Source organism: Cupressus sempervirens, chromosome 6 (assembly GCF_028749045.1).
Source record: "Cupressus sempervirens isolate cs-2001-9-10 chromosome 6, ASM2874904v1, whole genome shotgun sequence".
Classification (NCBI taxonomy): Eukaryota; Viridiplantae; Streptophyta; class Pinopsida; order Cupressales; family Cupressaceae; genus Cupressus; species Cupressus sempervirens.
The window spans coordinates 335,667,153-335,675,665 of NC_143123.1; positions in this window are offsets into that span (position 1 = coordinate 335,667,153).

Genomic DNA, 8,513 nt, shown 5'->3' on the forward strand with positions numbered 1-8,513 from the left:
CAAGATTGGATCAAGAAACCATTTCAACTTGATCCAATACTTGAGATTGTAATTTTTTGTGCGCAAGCTTGCCCAATCAAAGGAAGAGGGACGAAGATCACCATCCCTACCTTTGCAACCCAATCACCAATAAGGTCAAAAATAGTATACCAACTTGATTGGCCAGTTGGATACTATCACCCTTCAGAGAAGAAATGAAAGGGCAAGAGAAAGAGGAGTTCTCCTCAGAGAATAAAAACTATAGAGGTTCAAGCCAAGGCACCTCCTCAATAGTAAGAAGTAAATGTGAAAAGGCCAGAAGACATTGGAGCTTCTAAAGACTGGCCAAACCCTCAATTGCCACTGGTTGCACCTAGCCAAGTAGTAACAAAGGGTAAAACCCAACAAATCTCTCCTCCTTTGCAGGCAGAACCAGCATCCCCTTCTGCCTCTAAGAAATAGAAAAAGATTAAGATCCCTATGAAGAAGAGGCAAAGGGTGATTAAAAGGATGGTTCCTTTCCCATCTGTTTTAGAACCTATTCCTAAGGGAGAAGAAGAAGAAGAGGAAGATGAGGAGGAAGATGTGCCTTTACCAAGAAGAACACAACTAGCTAGAGCCACAAAACAAGAAAGCAGAAGTTCCATGGTGACACCACCATCCATCCCAGATGAACCTTTAGAGCTAAGTACTTCAAAAGATGAAGTAAAAAATGGGTGGATGAGTAGAATGAAGAAGGCAATGACATATTCAAGATGTTAGATTTTGATTTTATGCCCATAGGGATGGAGTTGTTTGGGGATAAGATCAGGGATACTCTGACAAGTGAGCCCCAATAGGAGGATTAGATGTAGATGCCTCCAGAATCACAGGGTCATGATCTTACTCCTTCATCCCCAATACATGTTGCAGTGATGGATAAAGGTTATGTTACTCCACCACCTCCAAGTTTAGAAGAAGAACAGGCTCAAAGGGAGCCTTTACAAGAGGAAGAACTATAGAAAATGGCAACTGATGAAGTTTCTAAAGAGGGACGAATGTTTGAGTATTCTTAGCCAGACTCTCAAGACACTAAGGTTCAAATTATAGGCTCCACCAAAAATAAGACCACTGAGGGGGAGCCATTGCAAAGAGACAAAACTCCTAAGAGGAGTGATAAGTGAAAAGTAGTGGCTTAGCATACTCCATCATCCTCGAGAGGTGGGCCTTCAATTGAATGAGTTCCAAGATGGCTAAGGAAGGAAATCATTAGAAATAGGAAGCCACAATTTTGTGCAGATGAATAGGATATGATCAAGTTGGTTGAAGTTATGAGTAAACCTGAGTCCACATCAGAGGAGGCAAGACCATTGGCATTCATCTACAGTACGTGAGATCAAGATTTATTTGCATAAGTGGTTGTCCCTCCTAAGGATGTAGATGTAGAAGACTTAAGCCCACAAGATTATCAAATCAAAGAGGTCATGTTTGGGAAGCCTACATTGGATACGACCAAGTTGATGGTTACAATGGGTATAAAGGAAGTTTTCAAAAGCTTGGAGGAAGAAGGGGCCAAACTCAAAACACTTCGCAGGCAAAATAAAATCTTGAGGGGATATTTAGCTGAAGTTGTTAGTCCGTTGGATCTTGATCGCCTCAAGGAGACTCTCAGCACTATACTCAGAGAAGGGGGAGGTGTACATCTAAATCCATTTTTGAAAGCTTATCAAAAATGGCAGGATAGTTTTGAGGAAAAAGGTGTTTTAATCATCCAGGGAAATCTGAAGTTATTGCATGCTACCCAAGAAAATGTAAATAAGATGGTAGCAATTTTGAAGCAGGATTTTAGCATAACGGATGAAGTACGGGCCTGGAGTAAGGATTTAGAGATTTTGCAAGTCATAAAAGGGTAGAGATATAGGATTTTGGTAGATTTATATACAATAGAAGAGTTAGATTTGATTGATGATTGGATCGAGAAGATATCGGATAGTAATAAAGTAATGGAAACAATACATGTGGAGATCTACCAGCTCAAGGACCAAGCCCAAGAGCAAATTTTGGAAGCAGAGAAGCATTATAGTGATGCATGTCTTGATATTTTTGAAGATGATGAATGGGAGAAATTAATGCCCGTCGAAGTAGTAGTATAAAAAATCTAGAAAATTTTTGAGGAACCTTCTAATGAGGATGACATTAGGTAGGTATTCAATATAGAGGAAGCCTTGCTAGAGTTGCATACAAAACTCAGGGATTTTGTAGGGACCCAATTTGAAGTAGACAACTATAGACAGAAGGTCAAAGATAAGTATGATTCTCTAGATCTTCTAGATGTGGCCAAAATCATTGAGATTATAGAGAAATTCAAGGGCAAAAATCCTGACATAGCTTTGGGATGAAGAAGAACAAAACCCAGAAGCTAGAATTTCAATTTTGACACTCAATGAAATTTTGCATTTTTGGACCTTTGAGGTGCACAAGTGCGCAGGTGTGCAGGTGAACCAGTGTGCTTTTCTGGAGGTACACCAATAGTTAACTGCCAATTTCAAAAATAGAGCTTTCCATGCATTAGAAACGCATTCTAACGATAGTTTAACTCTGACAAATGCCCAGTGAAGGATTAGCTTCTATTTTTGGCACTTCCAAACACTTCTACTTTGACTAGAGGCTTTCTTATTCTTTCTCCTCTCATAAATTCTTTGTCCTATGACATGTAAAGGCTCATGCATCTAATTAATGAATAAGAAATGGGTGGAGTCCTACTAAGCACCAGTTAGATAGTTAGTTTGTATATAATTAGTTTGTTTTATTAAATTATAAGCATTTTGTTGCATGAAGATATCTCTCACTCTCAACATAAATTGGGGAGATGATTTCTTATAAATACTCCATTGTAATATGTAATTGGGACTGTCATTATTTTGTAATAAAATTATGCTTTTGGTGCTCACATTTGGATTGTAGTGATTCTTGCCTAAATCTGTCATTGTTTTATGAATTTATGTTCATGGAATTGTGATTGAGCCAAAATTTTATTGCTTTGTTTATGATTGTGCAATCTTTTAGCTTTGATGTTTGCTAAGGTTTAATGAATTTTGCTAACGTATCTAGCTTGAGAAGAAATCATTTAATTGTGCCCACATAACTCTTTGTCTCGCATGAGTGCACTTGCTATGGCCTTGTGATTTGATGAGGATTGAAACATAATATGGTTACTAAAGTTTCCCACCAACAATTGCATCAGTGGAATCTAGGAAGTCCTGCTCCTATTTCATTGGTTACCTACCGATTTCTTTGAAAGCTTAGCTTGTAGACGTGTTGTTTCCTATAGCTTATGTCCATTAGGATTTTACTTTCACATTATTTTCTTTAAAATTTCTTGTTATTTTCTTTACTAACCCTCTTAGGAATTCATATTAGTTGCATCATTAAATTGCATTCATTGGAAAACATAAAAAGTACAAAAACATAGTTCTCTTTTGCATGTTTTATTTTGAACAGCAAACAGGTTCTACATGTCATCTAAAATCAAACGAACTAGCAAAAGCCTCGTGAACAAACACATTTATCTTTAACTGAACAAATTCTAGTAGTTTGTAAGATCACCCAGAACCTTAGAGTTGATCCTCGAATTATCTTTTCAAAAGAGGAGTTTGAAAGGATTGCATCAGTGGAATCTAGGAAGTGTTGCTCCTATTTCATTGGTTACCTACCGATTTCTTTGAAAGCTTAACTTGCAGACGTGTTGTTTCCTATAGCTTATGTCCACTAGGATTTTACTTTCACATTATTTTCTTTAAAATTTATTGTTATTTGCTTTACTAACCCTCTTAGGAATTCATATTAGTTGCATCATTAGATTGCATTCATTGGAAAACATAAAAAGTAAAAAAACATAGTTCTCTTTTGCATGTTTTATTTTGAACAGTGAATAGGTTCTACATGTCATCTGAAATCAAACGAACCAGCAAAAGCCTCCTGAACAAACACATTTATCTTCAATTGAACAAATTCTAGTAGTTTGTAAGATCACCCAAAACCTTGGAGTTGATCCTTGAATTATCTTTTCAAAAGAGGAGTTTGAAAGGATTCTTGTTGTTAAGCACCATGCAAAATGATAGCTCAATAGAAGTGTTTCTAGAAGGAAGGCCATATTTTGATTTTTGAAATAGAAGAAAAATCTTCCAAAGTTTCAAAATTCTATATTTTTTGTGAGCTCAAAAAATTTTTTGAGTTTTTCGAAAATTCAAGTGCGTAGGTCCGCAAATCCACAGGCCTCTGTAGCTGCGCAAAATTTTGTGTTGCATTTCATTTTGTGAGAAAGTGTACTTTTGTAGAGGTGCCATTTTTCCAGATTTGATGCAAACTAGATGGTTTTGATCCAAAATCCCCATTTCAACGAGTGTTAAGATCTTCACCAAGTGCCCACGAGTTTCTTGAGCTTACCCACTTCTGCAAACCACAAAGTGATAAAGGAATACCCCAAATTCAACCACTTTCGTTTGAACTTTCATCATCTTCTTCAACTCCACCTCCACTCTAACCACCTGATGGACCACTACATATTCCAATAGTTCCACCTTAACAACCACTTTTATGTCCGCCAAATCCGCTGATGGCCTTCTTTGCAAATGTTGTAGAATCACAAATAAACTTGAGAGGTGCATTTCATGACCTCCCCAAAAATCCTGAGTAGTTTTTCCCAAGGTTTATTTATAAAGAAATACAAACTATCGAAGACCACATTAAATTATTCAAACAAATTTCCAACCAAAAATAGATTGTGAACAAGGATATGGTCCTTCACGTATTCCCCTACTCTTTGGGGGAAGTTGCCTACAATTGGTACATCAATTTGTCACCGAGATGTATTGCAAATTGGGATACCTTCAAGAAATTGTTCCTAGAATAATTTAAAACTTTTGTCAACCCAGTAGTGATACATCAACAATTCATATTGATCAAAAGGGATCTAGTTGAGATAGTTTCATGCTTCAATCATCATTTCCATATGGCATATCGCAGGTTGGAAACACCATATACTATACCAGTTGAAGTAGCTATTCAAATTTATCTGAATACTATGGACCCTCTTACTGCTATCTTTCTGAGAAGGCTTCCTACAGCAAATAATGATATATTGGAAAAGGTCTTCATAGAAGTAATAACTTTCACTAAGCAAGCCAATCCTAATGGAGGAGGATTAATGCTTCTAGCCCAAGCTATCATGGCAATGCCAACATACCCTAATGGAGTACCCACCATGTCTAGTCAATTTGTACCTATGAATCTAGTTACATTACAATAGGCACCTACTCTACAGAACCCCACTCTAACATATCTAGGGTATGAACCTCTAAAAGCCACCTTCTTTGAGCAAAAGGGAGCAATACCCGCTGAAGTGGAAAATAGCTTTATTTCCAAATTTGGTCAGATGAAAAAGACTATGTCATAAATGAATAATGAATTAACTCATCTTAGGTTGTCACAGGGACATAATAACAACTTCTGAAGAAATAATGTTGGTCTTTACAACAACAATTATGGCCAAAATTACAACATGAACTTCAATGGAAACAACAACAATGCAAGAAGCAATAATGGAGGAAACGACTTCAATCATCCTAATTGAAATATGTCTTCCAAAGATAGAACCAACAGTGGAATACTTGTTCAAATAAAAAAAGTATTCTTGTAGGTAATAACAATAACAACATTCAGTATGCAGATATCAATCAATATGACAATGGTTAGAATGCACCTAAGAATGATGGTTCGTACTATAATGGAAATCAAGAGATGGATCAAAGCTCACAAGTAAATGACAATGCTCCTCCTGTGTAATTTAATGCTATGTTGTTAGAATCCTACGATTCCATGCAGAATGCACAGATAGAACAATCAATCAATGAAGAGTTCTCATTTCCATTTAGCCAAGAACCTGACCTTCAGCATGAAGAGATGTTCACTTTTCGCAATAACAATCAGAATATGTACAACTTGAGAAGTAGAAAGGAACCTTTGATAGATGGAATTCCCCTAGTGCTACAACAAACTCCTCCTAATCCAAAGGCGGGCAATAATCTAGCACTAGTTAAACCACCATCTTTAGGACAACAAAATCATAACCAAGTGAATGTACCAATAATATTGAAAATCCTACTTGGTCTACTGAAAAATACAGTGCAATGGAGGACTTGAAATGAACAAAGGCCAACATGTCCATGTTTGACATGTTGCAAAACTATCCACAACAATGAGAGGCACTCATGAAGACCATGAATCATACAAAGACTCCTTACAATGTGAATACTACCCCTCAAAAGATGGTGTCGCAACAAGTCAATGTTGCGGAGGCATTGCCCACTATGTTTAAAGACAAGGTAGAGGTACCCCCATTTTTGCTCAACATCTTCACAATTGCCTTATTGATTTAGGAGCTTCATACAATGTCATGTCATTATCCATAGCAAAAAATTTAGGGGTCAGCCCTCAACCTACCAATCGGATAGTGATACAGTTGGACAAAACAGAGGTGAAAGTCATAGGTATATTGAAGGATGTGCAAATATAGTTAACAGTCAATCCAAAAATTCAAGATGTCATCAATATACATGTCATTGATATCCTAGAGATGTATGGATTACTCCTTAGTAGAGAATAGATGAAATGTCTAAGGGGATGGTTTTCCACAGATTTCACTCAGCTTTGGTTACCATGGAAAGGTCTGAACAATCAAATCAAAATAGATGTTGAGCAAAAGTTTAAAAATATGATCACAAATTACAATGATCCTAATGAGGTAGCCTTCTTATGAACAGATTTGGGCTCCTACAAGTTGATGGTTCTTGATACAACTTCGACTAGAAAATCACATGATCAAGATGTGGACCCCATAATTTTGACTCCAAAAGATGAGGTTGTAAAATAATTCATAGACCATATGATGGCTAATTTACAATGTCTAGGGGAAGAAGTCAACCCAAATATCCTCCTCCTTCTAGGATTTTGGTGATTACATAAAGTTAGTAGTTCAGAGTTTGAATATTCATCATGTCAAGAAGCAGTTGCTAAGGTATTAACACAAATGGTGGGAGTAAAGAAATTCGATGACCCACAAAATGAACCTATAGAAAACCAAACTCTTACAAAAAAATCCAATTTTGTTGAAGAGATTGAAGAGGAAATTAGAGATTTGAATGTTTCATATAGCGATACCTCTTTCGATGGCAGGGGTTTATCTTCTCTTCCACTTGGAACGATCAAAGTACAAAGAAAAAGAGGGTACATAAAAGGCCGGAGATGGACTTTAGTGGTAATTCATCCTCTACCTAAAGTTGAAGAAATTAAAGAACTGATAGGGGGAATTCAAGACAAACAAGAAAAGCACACACCTCCTCTATTAGGAATTCACAACAGAGAATCATCAAGTCCACCTCCTAGAAAATTACAATGGGTTCCTAAGAAAGAATCATTTAAAGCTCAGGTAAAAAAAAATTGACAACAAATAAGCATAAGGTTAGAAAACCCAAGGAAATCCTAATTTAGACGCTTCACTTCGACAATTCCAAATGTAAATCAGGAGCCGATGCATGTATTGAGTTCATTGGTCCAAAAGATAAGTCTTTTTATGCACCATATCGATTGTAACTTAGATGTACTAACAATGTTGTAGAATATGAAGCATTGATCTGAGGACTTCTCTTTGCACTGGAGAAAAAGTTACGGCTGTCATCGTCGAAGGGGATTCTTAGTTGGTTATCTAACAAGTAAGATCATTGTATTCCTGTAACAATAAGAGGTTGTTTGCCTATAGGAAAAGGGTATGGGATCTATTAGATGATTTTGAAGCTTTGAACATAAAGTCTATTCCAAGAAGGAAAAACATGGTAGTAGACGCCCTTGCTATTTCAGCAAGCGCATTGTAGCTAGTTGAAGGAACAAAGTTGAAACCATTTTTAGTTGAATTAGTTGTTACTCCATCTCTCCCTGACAATATCACAAACTTCCAAGTTTTTTAGGATGATCAACATATTCTAGTATTTATTATGTGTAGCGGCCACTTTAAGGGACAAGAAATAGATAATACCCCAAATGAAACACCTGAGGATATCACAACCCAAGATGAATATGGAATATTGAAATTGAAAACTAATACTATTCCCAATGGGATGATCGAATTGGAGCGCATTTTTTATTGTGATGAATCTGCGTTTAATAAAAGAACCATTGAAGAAAAAGGTATCGAGGAATGTGATTAGTATAATTTAGGAACAGAGGATGATCCCAAGATGGTAAGGATTGGGAAAGCATGTAGTTTATAGGAAAGGGAAGACATGCTCAAATTGCTTATGGAATATAAGGATGTCATCGCCTGAATTTATGAAGAACTAAAGATGTATTATCCTCAAATTATTATGCAGGATATTCCACTCAAACCTGATACCAAACCTTTTCGACAAAGGCAAAGACCTGTCAACCCCATCCTTGAGCCTCTTGATAATGAAGGAATTCAAGAAATTGTTGGATGTGAAAAATATTTTCCCTATGCATCA